Raw genomic sequence first — 14,187 nt, forward strand, 5'->3', positions numbered from 1 at the left:
TGGGAGTACTGCTGTTGTCTTGTGCTACGTATTTGCATTTCAGATTGTTGTCTGTATATGGCGTTAATCTCTTTTTTTAGTATATTGACTTGATTTTCCAGTCGAACCGAGTTGTTTGATTGATTGAATTGATTGATTGAAAAGTTTATTAACAGATTGCAGAATGGGTACAGTACAGTACAGCTCAATACATACAATTGTTAAGAGGATGCAGACCTGAGAAAGACTTTCGTCTTGTTTCCATCAGGGTCCCCCATTTTCAATTAATCATATGACACACATGACATACAGATAGACAGTACTGCTACATCTATACATTTATGACATACCAGATTTTCAAATACAGTACTGTTTGTGATACTAAAAAAATCCAGAAGAAGAGTATATACATTTGACATAGAAACTGTGCATTGGGGGAGGTTGGGTAGGTGGGGTGGGGCTGTACATTGTAGGTGGGGGGGGGGGGGTTAATTGGATTTCCTCCGACATTGCCAGATGAAAGGTATCAAAAAGTTCCGCCTGCGCTTTCATTTGTGCCTCAGCGAAGCGTACCTCAAAGTCCGCATGGAGTTTGGTCACGACCGAGAGAATTTCACTTATTTCAGGCGAAAGCGAGGACGGGCTCGGTGCCATTTTGTCGGCTGAAGTGATCATGGCTCTGGTTCCCTTCGACATCGTGAAAAGTTGAAAAAAGGTCGATGAAAGTAGTAGATGCTCGTCCACTCAACAAAAAGACCAATAACAAATTAAAATAAAATAAAGACTAGTGGGGTGACAGTGTTTTCCGCACGATAGTAGGGAGCTCCCGTGAAACACGTCTTACCCCATGAATGCCTGGCTCCGCCCCCCATCTAGGGAATCTTATAGGTTGTTTTCCAATCAAGAGTGCATTGTTATTGAATAAGGGAGTATGATTATGCCATTTATGTGGGGTAGAATATTTTTTTTGTGTTTCACGCCATATCCGGATCGCATGAGTGATTATGGGGCCAAATTTCCGTTCGCATTGCTTAATTGATAATTTGGTGTATACTATGCCCTTCAGCCTATGTGGAGCTACTATATTTTCTTCAAAATTTCTCCAGGATACTAATGCTTGGAGATCAAACCATGTTGTTAGTGGTCTTAAAGTGTACGCCTTAAAGTAGTGGTAGAAATCTGGAAATGCCATACCTCCGTCTGCTTTGTTTCTCTGTGCGGTGGATCTTTTTATGGTGGTTTGTTATTCCAAATAAATTTGTATGTGGAGGAGTGTAATTCTTTCCAGTAACCCTTTGGAGGGGGTAACGGTAGCATTGAGCTGAAGAAGTTGATTCTAGGTAGGACGTCCATCTTAACTATTGATATCCGTGCCTGTACTGAGTTTTTAAGTTTTGACCACCTGACAAGGTCGTATTTGATTTTGTTTTGGATTTTTATGTAATTGTGCTTCACCGTTTGGCTTATGGTAGGGAATATTTCAACTCCCAAACATCTAAAGTGTTTTACCATCGGTATCTCTTTTGGGAGAGTTATATTTCTTTTTGCAGGGGCGTTAAGTGGGAGGAAGGCCGACTTCGGCCAATTTATCCTAAATCCCGATAAATCTCCAAAGTCCTCAATCAACTTGAGAAGAGGAGGCAATGCGGTGTTGGGGTTTTGCATGAACAGTATTACGTCGTCCGCATATAAACTAATTTTGTGTTGTGTGCCCTTGATTATGATTGGTTCTATGGATTGGGATTGTCTTATATATTGTGCTAAAGGCTCTAGTGATAGATCGAATAGTCCGGGACTAAGAGAGCAACCCTGTCTGGAAGAACGTGATACCGGAAAGATTTCAGAGATGATTGTACCTGTTGTAATCATGGCCGATGGGTCTTTGTGTAATACTTTAATCATATCAATGAATCCTTTTCCTAACCCCATCCTTTCTAATACTGCCCATAGATACGACCATTCCAACCTGTCAAAAGCTTTCATTGCATCCAGGGACAGTATCGCCTTAGGTGTGTTGTCTTCCTTGTTAGCATCTAGTACGTGTAGTAATCGTCTTATGTTATCAGTGATCAAGCGGCCTCTTATGAAGCCAGTTTGGTCCGGATGAATTAAAGACGTCATATGCTTTTGTAGTCTGATGGCTAATACCTTAGAGTACAATTTGATATCGGTTCCGAGGAGGCTTAAAGGTCTATAACTACCGCACTCGGTGGGGTCTTTGTCTTTTTTAAGGAGGACTGTTATGAGTGCAATATTGTCATTCTTATGGAAGTTCCCCTCCTTGACTGAGTATAAAATCATATTTAGTAATAAGGGTCCAATTATGTTCCAACAAGAGAGGTACATTTCTGGTGGGATACCGTCTCTTCCAGGAGCCCTACCACTTTGCATTTCAGATATGGCCTCCCTAAGTTCATCTAGTATGATCGGTGTTTCTAACTGTTTAGCGTCATCCTCTGAAAGTTTAGGGAGGTTAATTTGATTAAGATATGTGTCCATTTTGTTTGGATCGAAGGTCGTATCTGATTTGTATAAGTTGGAGTAGAATTCTTTGAATGTCGTGTTTATTTCTTTGGGTTCTGTAACAAGTCCTTGTTGTGCTCTAATGGTAGTTATATCTGCAAATTTTGCGTTGACTCTTAATCGCATAGCTAATAGGTGACTTGGTTTGGAACCTTGGGAGTACTGCTGTTGTCTTGTGCTACGTATTTGCATTTCAGATTGTTGTCTGTATATGGCGTTAATCTCTTTTTTTAGTATATTGACTTGATTTTCCAGTCGAACCGAGTTGTTGTATTGTAAAGAATTAAATAACGTTGAGTAAAACGTTTCCAGTTCAGCTAGTTTTGAGCATTGATTCTTGCGTATTTGGGAGGAAAAGCTATCAGTGAAATCCTTGAGTGAGTTGTTTCTATATACAATTCACTTATGACTAGGGATGGGTATTGTTAGGCTTTTATCGATACTACTACTCTTATCGATACTGCTTAACGGTTCGATACTCTTATCGGTTCTTGTTACATCCCAATGTATATATTCCCCAGTGTGTGTCTCCATGTGTGTGTGTTCTCCATTTTGTTTCCTCCCTCCAGCCATTGTTCCCTTCACCATTGGTCCCTGCCAGGCCTGCCCTTCCATTATAGCAACACAGCACCGATTGGTGGATGGCTTTCCAGACTCCAACACTCAATCCACACCACCCAATCATGTATCACCCCACACCTGTTAAAACATGGCTTCTCACTTCAGTCTTTCTCTCTCTCTGGCATGAGGCTAGGCCTGTTGTGATTTTGTAAACCTGTAACTTTGACAGTATTGCATTTCGTTTATTGGCCTTTGGTGCTTAGTAGAAATGTCCTTGTGTGTGTATGGCCACAGAGAGAGCATTGTTAGTTATAGTTTGTTTTTGTATATATTCTGCCTTTGTTTCTGTATAATTAATGTGTTTTTCTCTCTTTCTCAGGAAGCACAGATGGGGTGAGCTGCCATTTCCTTTGGATATTGTTTTCTCCTGTTTTGGTTAGGTAAGAGTAGTTTAGGTAATGTAATCTCTTTTACCATAGATTAGATTTGGGTTTATTTGGAGTATAGTGGTGTTTGTTTGTTGTTTTGGCCTGGGCTCACCCCTGAGCTACATGTGCTTCCTTTGCATCTATTCAATAAATATCATTGTTGTTTACAAACGTGGTCCATCTTTTCTGTCAACCAACTGTTATGTTACAGCCCTTTACCCTTAGACTCACAGGGGTCGTAACAGTTATTTTTTATTTAGCAAACAAATATAATTTATTAAGAACAGAATCGACATTGCTTTATTATTCTTTTATATAACTATATTACTGCACATGGCTACTTTTTTATCAATTAATACAAGCAGTCAGATAAATTTACTATTTTGGGACTTTCTATTTTATTTAGAAAGTTCTTAAATCAGAATGTCCCACCCAATACCCAGCTGTTAAAAACGGTTCAATACTCCATGTTATTAGTAGAGGCTGTGTGTCTTGGTGCGCTCCGGGTTCTGTTTACGGTTTGCGTCTTGAGCGTGTAAGCTTGCCGTAGGCGATGATGTCACGCTCGAACGTCAACACGGGAGGAGTTTTAACATACGGTGGTGGAAACTGGCTGCTGATATAAAGAAACAAATAACCAATAAATATGAAGTTATATTTGAACCTCTGTTGTCAAGCCTTGTCAATATAACCCACCCCCTTTTCTCACGAATGGAACTGGTGACGTGGAGTCCGCTTTGAGCGTTTTCCAGGGTTAGCGGCTAACGCTAAGCTAGTTAGCTTAGCCTATTTATTACTAGTTAGCAGCTAACATTGCTTGCATCAATTATATTGCATGTCATTGATCTACCGGTCGATCACGGCCGACTGGTTGGGCACCACTGGTCTATAGAAATAAATGCATTCGAACAAGAAACCAATGTATAGTAGACATAGCAATGGCAAAAAAAGTTGAGTGTGAGTAATAATGGCTCGCTGCGGCTCGCTTCTCGTGCAGAGACAGAGAGAGGAGAGATAGTTTGCAACGTTTAAATTCCTCGAAAAAAAAACTCATAATAATAATAATTTCTAGAGTATCGATAGCAGTACCGATAACGTCGGAGCTTATCAATACTCAGTTTTTTTCTAATCTTGTACCGGTTCCCGTTTAGAACCGGGTTTCGGGGGGCATCCCTACTTATGACAAGTCATAACGCTGCGCGAGTCTCGGAACGTGAGAGAGAGAGAGAGAGAAAGAGAGAGAGAGAGATTGCGCTATTTATTATCTACAATGTATAAAACAACAGCCTAGAGGCTTTTAAATACAACAAGGTCATAGACAGATATTTCACAGACACCAAGCAATGCTGTTGCATTTCATGGCAATCACACAGACCAGCGTTCACAGTTTCACACCAAACTTTGAGGGGAGGGGTGCTATGTATTTGAGCACACCTGACGACATGGCTGTTGTTATGCAAAGACAGCTGTGGTCGGTACTTAGCGGGTGCTCACCTGGCTACTTGTCTTTGCATGATAATGGCTCAGGTCGTCAGAGACCTGAGCTCAGAAAAGGAACAAGCAGCCGTTTTCCGTGTGGTCATATAGTGCCGCATCGCGTCACCGTTTATTATCGTGTAACATTGTTTTGGACGGTAAAAAAGTGCAGGGGACAATAACTGCCTTCTGAAAACATGCAGGGGACATGTCCCCCGTGTCCACCCCCATAATTACGCCCCTGGGCCACAGTGACTAGGGGGCGTACACACTCTGGAGAGGAAACTTCAGCTTGGCTCGATCGTATCTCTCCTACAACAATCGAGCCGGCTCTTTTACTGGACAGGTAGGGCAGTTGGCAAGAAAATTACCGGGCTGACCACAGTAGAAAACCCGTTTCTCGTTCATATGACGACCAAGCTCCTCAGGTGTAACCCGAGTCCATCCTAGCTGCCTCGGCTCAGAGTTGGGAATCCTCTGGTCCTGTCTGTGAGGATTGGTTCTTTCCCCGCCGGCGCCACACGCTTCTTGGGGTGCTGTGATGATTGGTCCGTTGCCTAACGCACACTTCTAGGTTAAGTATCAATTACCATCACGCACCTGATGTGTGTGCTAATCAGCGCCCCAGAGGGCTTTATATACCTGGACCTTCTTTCTATCGATGTTGGGTCGTTCTGGAATACAACTGCATTTGCCTGCTTTTTCCCCGTTTGCTGTTCCTGGTCTACTTTCTCTCCAGGACCTTTCTGTGGAGAACCGCTGTTGAGAACCTTGTTCCCCGTTTGGAGCTGCGCCTCGTTTTACCCGCTTTACGCGTTGCGCTTGGATGAGTGGAACCAAACCCCTCTGGATTATTCTGATTGTGTGTTTTAGAAGAGACACTGAAGATTTCGTTTTGTTTGCACTGACTCAGCTAAGTTGTGTGTTGTGGGGAACACTGAAGACTGTCACTGTCAATTGGTTCTGGACACAGCTAAGGGAGGAGGGAACCACACTGCCTCTGTGTTTCGTTGGACTGTTTCTGATACCTCTCTCTCTCCGTTTTCCACCTTGAGTTAAAGCTGGGAGTATCTGCAGAGCCGCTACAACGTCACATGCCAATTCCCCACCGCTATCACCAGGAGGATTCTGCAGAGCCGCAGATGACTCTGCCGAAGGCAGTCTCCCTGTTTGTTTGATAATAGTACTTTACCCTTTTTTTGACTCTGTAAATAAATACGCCCTAGTATTTGGCTAACTCTGAACTACCTGTCTGTGCCGTTGCGTTTGAGGTCGGTTACAAACCATAACCTTTACGACCCGACCATCACGACCTCAGCCGACACAGACAGGGTCAGGGCAGCGTTGGCGGTCCAGATCGAGTTGGTCAACGACCACACCCAACAGTTGGGTGCGGCTGCGGCTTCTTTACAGGACCTCCGGGCCGAGGTCCAGCTTATTCTGGATGCCATTGACACTCTGGCCACCCAGCAGACTACCCAGGGGTATCAGCAGGCTGTTGTTCTGCACCAGCTTCAGGCTCTCAGTACAGCATTAAACACTCTGCTTTTAACCCCACCTGTCCCAGGGTTCTCAGCCAGCTCACCACCCGCGGCAGACCTCGCACCTCGGGAGCCCCGTCTCTCCGAACCACGTCTGTTCGAGGGTAACTTCGAGGATTGTGCCACATTCATCATGCAGTGTGAGTTGGTCTTCCTTCATCAACCCAGCCGTTTTTCGTCAGAGGGATCCCGAGTAGCCTACATGACTAACCTGCTCACGGGCCGAGCAGCACAGTGGGTTACTGCCTCCTGGGCAATGGGGGCTGATTTCTGTTTTTCCTACCCAGACTTCGTGGCAGAGCTCCACAGGGTTTTCCACCACCCAGCCCGTGGCCAGGACCCAGGAGCTCGGTTGGGCACCTTCCGGCAGGACAGTGGCAGTGTCAGAGACTACACGCTGGAGTTCAGACTAGCCGCAACGGAGAGCGGTTGGAACGATCAATCGCTTCGTCTCACCTTCCTGAGGGGGCTCAACGACGCAGTAAGGGACCAGCTCGCAACCCAAGAGGAGCCAGATTCTCTCGAGGGCCTGATCAGCCTCGCTATCCGCATCGACGGACGCCTCCGGGAGAGAAGGCGCGAGCGAGCACGACTGGGACCCCCAGACGTACCCCCCGAGTACCACGACCTCGAGGAGGTTTTCAGTGAGTCCCGGGCTCAGGCCCTTCCGCCTCACCGCCCTTACGACTGTGCCATCGACCTCCACTTAGGGGCTTCCCTTCCCGGCAGCCGCCTCTACAGTGCTGACCGTCCTGCCCCCTCCGTGACTGGTGGGGTTTTTCCCTCCCGAGCTGTGACCGAGGAGGAACCCATGCAGCTGGGACGCACCCGCCTTAGCCCGGCCGAACGGGAGTCCAGGCTCAGGTCCGGCCTTTGCCTCTACTGCGGCCGGGATGGACACCGTGTCTCCAATTGCCCTACCCGGCCAAGAAGAACAGGCTCGCCGGGACCCCGGGAGATCCTGGTGAGCCGTTTTTCCTGTTCCCCCACCCGTGCACCACCTAGCCGTCTGACGAACGTCACCCTAGCCTGGGCGGACCAGCGGGCGACGGTGGGTGCACTCATTGACTCTGGTGCTGATGGGAGTTTCCTGGACGTTGAGTTTGCCACCCGGGCCAACATTCCACTTGAGGACCTCGAGAGGCCCTTGGAGATCTTCGCGCTGGATCAACGCCGCCTGGCTGACATCACTCAACGCACCTGTCCAGTCCTTCTCACCATTGCTGGTAACCACGTTGAGAGACTCCAGTTTTTCATCACCAGCTCTCCTCTTGTCCCTGTGGTCCTGGGCAGGCCTTGGCTCGCGCTGCATGAGCCCCACATCGCCTGGTCCTCCGGCACCATCAGGGGGTGGAGCCCCTCCTGTCATGCTCAGTGTCTTCAGGCGGCGTCCAGTCCTTCGCCCCGGGGTTCCCCTTGTGTCCCTGTCTCTAACCCCCTCTCCGGGCCTCTGTCTCCGTCTCCGGCCTCCCTCGCCGGTTCCCTGTCCTTTTCCTCGGCCCCCCTCACCGGGTCCCTGTCCCCGTCTCCAGCCTCCCTCACCGGTCCTCTGTCCCCCTCTCCAGTGCCCCTGATCGCCAGCTTCCTTCGGTCCCATCCGGGCAGGCCGGGGCCGAGTGGGTCGCCGGGTGGCTCCCGTGGAGGGGGGGGTACTGTGAGGATTGGTTCTTTCCCCGCCACACGCTTCTTGGGGTGCTGTGATGATTGGTCCGTTGCCTAACGCACACTTCTAGGTTAAGTATCAATTACCATCACGCACCTGATGTGTGTGCTAATCAGCGCCCCAGAGGGCTTTATATACCTGGACCTTCTTTCTATTGATGTCGGGTCGTTCTGGAATACAACTGCATTTGCCTGCTTTTTCCCCGTTTGCTGTTCCTGGTCTACTTTCTCTCCAGGACCTTTCTGTGGAGAACCGCTGTTGAGAACCTTGTTCCCCGTTTGGAGCTGCGCCTCGTTTTACCCGCTTTACGCGTTGCGCTTGGGTGAGTGGAACCAAACCCCTCTGGATTATTCTGATTGTGTGTTTTAGAAGAGACACTGAAGATTTCGTTACCCCTCTGGATTATTCTGATTGTGTGTTTTAGAAGAGACACTGAAGATTTCGTTTTGTTTGCACTGACTCAGCTAAGTTGTGTGTTGTGGGGAACACTGAAGACTGTCACTGTCAATTGGTTCTGGACACAGCTAAGGGAGGAGGGAACCACACTGCCTCTGTGTTTCGTTGGACTGTTTCTGATACCTCTCTCTCTCCGTTTTCCACCTTGAGTTAAAGCTGGGAGTATCTGCAGAGCCGCTACAACGTCACATGCCAATTCCCCACCGCTATCACCAGGAGGATTCTGCAGAGCCGCAGATGACTCTGCCGAAGGCAGTCTCCCTGTTTGTTTGATAATAGTACTTTACCATTTTTTTGACTCTGTAAATAAATACGCCCTAGTATTTGGCTAACTCTGAACTACCTGTCTGTGCCGTTGCGTTTGAGGTCGGTTACAAACCATAACACTGCCGGCAAGACTCGGAAACGAGGGGAGGTGCTGACCGGTGCAATGTAGCAAGTAATGGAGACGAGCTGAGATGATCGTCAATCCGAATGGATAGCGAGTTCTTTTAAATTCGAAAGCCCTGGGTCTTTTCTCTCAAAAGACTACACTCAAGTTAGGTTGCGCAAAATCCTTGCGTCAATAAACGCCTTGTTCCGACTGAGATTTTGCACTGAGATTTCTATGAACACATATTTCACTAATAACATTTAAAATCATTGGTAAAGGTTCCTACTAATCACCATAACTCTTTGAGTGCCGGAGGCCTAGAGCATCTTAGTTCCTACCACGCCAATGCTCTAAATTAAAAGATAGGAATAAGTGGCGGTGTTTGCAGGGCTATATATATATTCTATATTATAGCAATGTATACAATACTATGGCCCATTTGACATCAAGTATCTATCGTTCAATATGTGAAAAAGAATGCATTTTTCCATCAATACGTTTGCATGTTATACCGTGGTGAATATAAGTATGGTTTTAGAGTGATCCTGTCTAATCCCAGAAAACGACGATATGCAGCAAAAGTGAATTTCACTAAAAGCGTTGCCGTTTCTTGCCTGGACACGCTACTATTTCCAAATCAAATGTGTATAATAGGTATTATGTTTCATCATGAATGCATGAAAGGGGGGGGGGTCGTTTTTTGAAGCTTTGATCGTCATACGTTGTGGAGTAATGTTACACACACACACACGTTGCGATCGAGGTCAAATCATGGTTGGATCAAAACAGGATTGATATAATTTAGTCCTTACCTTCACTAGGAGGTACCCCAAAAAGAATATTCCAATTGCCTGATCGCGAGTCCAAGTACCGGTGTCCATCGTGTCGCCAACATAATCCACCACAACAGATGCATCGGAGGCATTTGACGCTTCTCAATGCGATCGGGATACCCGCCCGCATCGCCCGACAAAGAAAAGTGCGCCCGGAGACATTTGATCGACGCACAGGCCAAGATATAATGTTTAGAAAGGGTACAAGCTTACACAAAGGGGTCTTGATACTGCCACCTGGGTGGATGCGGCCGGTATTGCACTTTGGCATTCTCAGGATGATTCCCCATGTTAAGCCTGAGTCTGTGTGCTTGTAATGAATGGAAATATCGAATAAAATAAATAACGATGAAAACCCGACTATACTCGGGTCTGGCGCTGAACGGTCGGCGAGATAACCCGACTATCCTTGGGTCTGGCGTCCAAAGAGTTAAAGTACCACAAAGAACCACAAAGTATCCCAAAGTATACCCCAAAATACTACAAAGTACCCTAAAAATACCCCAAAGTACCACAAAATACCCCAAAGTGCCCCAAAATACACCAAAATACCCCAAAGTATACCCCAAAATACCACAAAGTACCCCAAAATACCCCCAAAGTGCCTGGAAGTATACCTCAAAGTACCCCAAAGTGCCCCCAAATATACCCTAAAATACCACAAAGTATCAGAAAATACCCCCCAAAGAACCTCAAAGTGCGCCAAAGTATATCCCCAAAATACCACAAAATACCTTAAAATGAAAAACTAAAATGTGCAAATATTTCTTATTCTGTTAATCATACCAGCATGGATGCTCATGGATGCTCACCAACATTTACCCGAAAGCACACCATTCTATTCTGAGCTCTTTCATGGTTGTGTCACCAACTGTCCAGTAGAGGGCAGCAAAAGAAACTGCTGCTATTTGCTAAAGCTAGCTACTTCTTTTTCTCTTCCTCATCCTTTTCCTTTTTCCTCTGATCTCACCTGGTCGGGGACTGACCTTAGATTAATCTGTCTAGTTTAGTTAGGATGTCTATTTGCTCCCATGTCTGCTTTTCTGCAGACATGGGAGAACCTTTTTAACATCTGTCTCTGTCTCAACTGGTCCCATGGAACAGCTTCATACCGCCTTCTGTCTGGCCTGCAGTGCTGAACCTTATGAGCGGCTTCTCCTGCCCCCCGGGGCATACGGCCCTGAGCTATTGTCTTGTATCTCATCCTGTATCCATACGCTTGCAGTAGTTCTTCTATCTATTACTCAATTTCACAATTTTCTTATATACTATGATTCCACTGTCACCATGTATGCATATGCTCACTACATGTATTTAATGCTCCATCTCCGCCCACTACAAACATGGGAACTCTCTAACCCCTGTCCCAACCCCCCCCCCCCCCTCCCCCCCTCTCTCTGAGTCGTTGTCTCGTAGTGCTGACCAAGGTGGATGTCTCTGGGTCTTGCCCAAGATTGCAGTGACTGTTCTACGTGCACCACAAGGCCATGGATCAGCTTCTTACCGTCTTCTGTCCGTGGTCTGTCAACGTGGTTCAGACGTTCATTGCTGGGTTAAGTACTTCTATTCTATTTACATGATATGCTTACTACTGTAAGGGGCTGAGGGGAATGGTGATCAATGGATGCTATGTTCCTGCCTGTTGGCTCCCCCCAATGGAGAGAAGAAGACTGACAGCTGCACACAGGCAGACCCACACACAGCTGTCTTTCAATTAGCAATCAGCATGCCTCTCAAAGAGGACAGACCAAGAACATCAGAGTGTGTCTTGGAATGGAGAGTGGGAGAGCTGTTGGGAGACAACCAAACTGTGAGTTAACAGCCGGTAAGCCGGACAGCGGCCCGGCCTAGTTAAAGACTGGACTATAGCAAAGACACTTAGGTGCTTCACTGGGAGCCAGTATGATTTTTGTTGGTTTCTTAATTTTCTGTTTTGTTTAAATAAATGCCCCTGGCCATTGCCCAGCGGGGAGCTAAATCTGTTTGACTGTGTGTTTGATTATTTGTACAACCATATTGCACCTTCCACCTACCCCTGTCTGCTACCTTTGTTACATTAATGGAGAAAGCGGGCATTGCAATTTGTTTGTACAATAATCAAACACTGTTAGGAACAGCATGGAGAACCTGCTGATGCAGCTGTTAAAGGACAATGAGGAGCAGAAGGCTATGCACTGGGAGCTCCTGGCAGAACAAAGGCAGCAGAATGCTCTCATATATGCAGAGATGAAGAAAGGTACGGCGCCAGGCCCTACCCATCACAGTGGAGCTGGGGGTAAACCCAACCCGAGCAGATTTATCCCCAAGATGACTGAAAATGATGATGTGGAAGCCTATTTTCTGGAATTTGAATGAACAGCCACCAGGGAGGGGTGGGCTGAGGACACCTGGGCAGATCTCATTGGACCTTTTCTCACGGGCCTGCGCAGCATGCCTATCTTGACCTCTCCCCTGAACAAGCTAAGGTATATACCAATCTAAAAAAAGAGACTTTGGCTAGGTATGGTTACAGCCTGCATGCTCGAGCTCAAAGAAATACACTCCAGAGATGTCTGCCAGAGCCCAGCTGTATGACCTAGCTCGTTTGGGCAAATCCTGGCTGACTAATGACCCAGAGGGGGTGAGTGTGTTGGAGAGAGTGGTTATGGACAAATGTATCCGTACATTACCCTATGATGCCAAGAAAATGGTGAGCCATGGTAACCCAACCGGGATTGATGATCTGGTCAATCTTGTTGAAAGCCACCAGGTCACAATTGAACTGCTAAAGTCAGGAAGGACTGAGCGACCAGAGGCTGGGAAAAACAGGAAAGTCCCAGAGAAGGCCCGAGTGTGGGAAAAAGAACCAGAGCGAGAAGACCAGGTGCTGAGACGCAGACGGTTCCCAGTACTTGGGGATAGGAGGAGGTGCTTTGAGTGTGGAGAGGTGGGACACCTCGCCTGGGACTGCCCCACAAGGGATGAATCCATGCCTACTGCAGCCTCGGCTGGTGGAGGCTCAGGGAGGCCTTGCCACCTACTGGACTCCTGTTGGGCCACCGAATGCTCCCCTCCCCACATGGTGCCGGTAAAGATAAATGGAAAGGATGCAGGAGCAGTGGTGGATTCAGGTAGTTCAGTCTCACTGGTCCAACCCCATCTCCTTGACCAGCTGGAACCTCGATACCTGTGTCCTGTGTTCATGGGGATACCAGGGAATATCCTGTGGGTAAGGTTCAGCTCACCACACCTCAGGGTACCTGTGAACTGAAGGTGGGAGTGGTTCCCCGTCTACCCGTCCCGGTGCTGGTTGGCCGAGACTACCCCCTCTATGAGAAACTATACTGGAGGAAAAAGGTGAGCGAGAGAACTCAATATACTTGATGTAATGTAACCTCAAAAGGACGCAAACGTGTACTAACTTCCCCAAAGGTGTATTCCCCAGGAGGAGAGACCTCCAAGCTGGTGTGTGTTGCTCCGGAGAATGATTACCAGAGCTCCACAGGGCCCAGCTCAGAAGAGGAGTTGGAGAACCCATTTGCTTCCTTTCCAGATGAAGTGAGCTCGGGGGAAGCCGAGCAGGGAGCCCAGCCCTTACCCCGGTTTGGTACGGACAGTTTGGTACGGCCCAGTTGGGGGATCCCAATCTGCTGCATGCTCGGAGCAATGTGCAAGAGATAGAAGGGAAACTGGCTCCCGGGCTGAGTAAACTCTCATATCCCCATTTTCTGATAAAAAATCAACTTCTCTACTATGCTCAGATGGTGGACAGTCAAAAAAGATGTTTGCTAGTGGTGTCCAAACAGTATGTGTCCACAGTTTTACACCTGGCCCACAGCCATGTCCTCGGGGCCCATCTGGGGGTCGAGAAGACCAGAGACCGTATCAGGGGACGGTTCTATTGGCCAGGAGTGGTAAGAGCGGTAACAGACTACTGTCGCACATGCCCAGAATGTCAAAAGATGGCACCAAAACCCCACTTCAAAAATCCACTGATACCATTGCCGATTATTGAGGTGCCCTTTGATAGGATTGCCATTGACCTAGTGGGACCGCTAGTGAAATCTGCAAGGGGACACCAATATATCATTGTTGTCCTTGACTATGCCACCAGGTATCCTGAGGCCATTCCCCTCCGGAACATAACAACGAAGGGCATTGCACGGGAGCTGCTCCAGATGTTAAGCAGAGTTGGGATACCCGGAGAGATACTTACGGACAAAGGGACCCCCTTTATGTCTAGGATCATGAAGGACATGTGTCGGCTCCTCAAGGTAAAACAAATTAGAACTTCAGTATACCACCCACAAACGGATGGTTTCGTCGAAAGATTTAACAAGACCCTGAAGTCCATGCTCCGGAAAGTGGTTGATAA

Source organism: Notolepis coatsorum (assembly GCF_963971535.1).
Source record: "Notolepis coatsorum genome assembly, chromosome: 1".
In the NCBI taxonomy this organism is placed as follows: domain Eukaryota; kingdom Metazoa; phylum Chordata; class Actinopteri; order Aulopiformes; family Paralepididae; genus Notolepis; species Notolepis coatsorum.